This window comes from Brassica oleracea, chromosome C8 (genome assembly GCF_000695525.1).
Source record: "Brassica oleracea var. oleracea cultivar TO1000 chromosome C8, BOL, whole genome shotgun sequence".
Classification (NCBI taxonomy): domain Eukaryota; kingdom Viridiplantae; phylum Streptophyta; class Magnoliopsida; order Brassicales; family Brassicaceae; genus Brassica; species Brassica oleracea.
Genome location: NC_027755.1, coordinates 24,367,499 through 24,370,105, shown reverse-complemented (window position 1 = coordinate 24,370,105; position 2,607 = coordinate 24,367,499). Strand labels below are relative to the sequence as shown.

Sequence of the window (2,607 nt, the reverse complement as noted above, 5' to 3'; positions counted from 1 at the left end):
CTCTGGCCAAACGGCAGCACAACAATACTCTTCGAAAACGTCTTAACAACGTTGGCGGATGAAAGTTAAAATCCAGGTTAGTGAGACTAAATAGTAAAATAAGTCTAAACTCTTTAATATTCAAATCATTATTTATGTCATGTTGCTCGAAAGTTTAGTAAGGAGTAACATACACATTGGTTTTTATTTTTCTTATATAATATCACCTAATTTTGTAGACTAAATATACAACCAGAAATGAAGAAGGATATAGAGAAGAACTAAAAACTACAACAGATAACGTTAGTTATTCTACAAAAAATATAGTCAACATTTTTTTTTACAAGAGCCTAAAATTCATATCTAATACTCATATTTATTTTACCTTTATATTTTGGGTCTATACTGAAGTGTCGTAAAATATAAACTAAACGGTAAATTTTTATTCTTAAGTTTATCACTAAGTCTATTGAAATAACATTTCTTTTTGTTGTAAGTTTTACATATTATATTTTAAAAATATGTGTACATACGACAATGCCCGTGCTATGCACGGGAGAGTATACTAGTGAATGGTAAAGAGAGAGTGAGTATGCGGCATGGGCGCTTATCCACGGCTACACACTGAACCATCTTGCTGTTGCGGTTCATCGACTTAAACACCGTCTCAGTGACATTAACTACGTCCAAGAGTACTTCCAAGATATTGGATTCAAACTGAACAAAGTCGGAGGAGATATTCTTAACGGTTTAATTTTCTTCGCTTATTAAAAATTTTCATTTGAATTGTTCTATTCTGTAACCTTTATTGAAATGTATGAAACTATCTTTCAGAGAGTGAAGACGGTCTACTCTTACAAGTGACGTTGGCGTCGGAGAAAGTTGCGATTGAATTTGCAGACGGGGTAACTGAACCCATCACAGCTTCATACATTGAGTTTGTTCAACGTCTAGTTCTTCCACAGTTCAAAGATGTACAGATTGATGAGGTACAAAGCGATTACATTCATTACATATATGATACATATTGTTCGACATTTTTTTTTTCATTTTCGTTGTGATGCAGATCAAAGAATTTCATAGACGCGAGGGACTCGAGCAAGCTAACGCCAACCGCATTATGCAAAGCGCCCTTTCACAGCACAAGAATGAAACCAACTGACTTGTCTTGTTCGGCTCACTGTATGTCAAATTTGTGTGTGTTTAATTGTTCGTATGTGATTTGGATCATTTGCAAGCAAGATCAAATTATTTGTGTGTGTTTAACTTACACAACCTCTCATGATGGCTGATGAATAATGGAGAACACAATGTCATGGTGTGGTATTTGTTGTGTTTTTCCTTTTCCAAATATAATAATTTGTGTGAATGGAGATAACCCGCTAAGTGAGTTGATTACCTTTGTAGCACAATAAAAACAGATTTATCGGAGTTCCCTTTTAGTAATAGTGATAAGTGAAAAGACAACCGATCGAAATTTTAATATGCCCATACTAAGTAGTTAGAGATTACAACTTAAATGCAATTGAGAATCACACAGGAAAGAAAACAAATAAAATAGTAATCTCCTAAAATTTATACTAGATATACAAGAAGCAACAGATTTTAAGAAAAATATATAAGGAAATTTTTTTTTTTTTTTTTTGATAAGGAAAATGTTTGTCTTAGAGATCACTTAGATTTGGAGGCAATGGTTTAACACCTACGAGTTAAGAGACTTTGAATGTATGGATTGCAAACTTACCAATAAGAAACTGAAATTAATGACGACCTTGTCACTACAAGAAAACAGCGATATACTGAGGGAAAAAATCGTTGGTATGTCTTCGGAATAACGTTATTCCGACGACATACCGACGAAACAAGTCTTCGGAAATAACTCCTCGGAAATTCACTTTTCCTCGGAAATCCCTCGGAATTTTCCGACGGAATTCCGAGGAAACAAATTTCCGAAGAAACTCCGAGGACCACCAGTTCGTCGGAAAGCTCCTCGGAATATACCGAGGGAGAACTTCCTCGGAATTTACCTCGGAAGTTCCGACGAAACGTTCCTCGGAATTTTCATCGGGAATTTCCGAGGAAATGAACCCTCAGAAAATTCTGAGGAACAAGTCCCTCGGTATATTCCGAGGAATGAGTCCCTCGGTATATTCCGAGGAATGAGGCCCTCGGTATATTCCGAGGAATGAGGCCCTCGGTATATTCCGAGGAATGAGGCCCTCGGTATATTCCGAGGAATGAGGCCCTCGGTATATTCCGAGGAATGAGGCCCTCGGTATATTCCGAGGAATGAGGCCCTCGGTATATTCCGAGGAATGAGGCCCTCGGTATATTCCGAGGAATGAGGCCCTCGGTATATTCCGAGGAATGAGGCCCTCGGTATATTCCGAGGAATGAGGCCCTCGGTATATTCCGAGGAATGAGGCCCTCGGTATATTCCGAGGAATGAGGCCCTCGGTATATTCCGAGGAATGAGGCCCTCGGTATATTCCGAGGAATGAGGCCCTCGGTATATTCCGAGGAATGAGGCCCTCGGTATATTCCGAGGAATGAGGCCCTCGGTATATTCCGAGGAATGAGGCCCTCGGTATATTCCGAGGAATGAGTCCCTCGGTATATTCCGAGGAA

General features: G+C 38.7%; 1 pseudogene; it reads left to right on the top strand.

Moving 5' to 3' along the window:
- Positions 1 to 1,275, top strand: part of LOC106310893 — a 5,795-nt pseudogene extending 4,520 nt beyond the window's left edge.
- Positions 1,276 to 2,607: the final 1,332 nt, after the last annotated feature.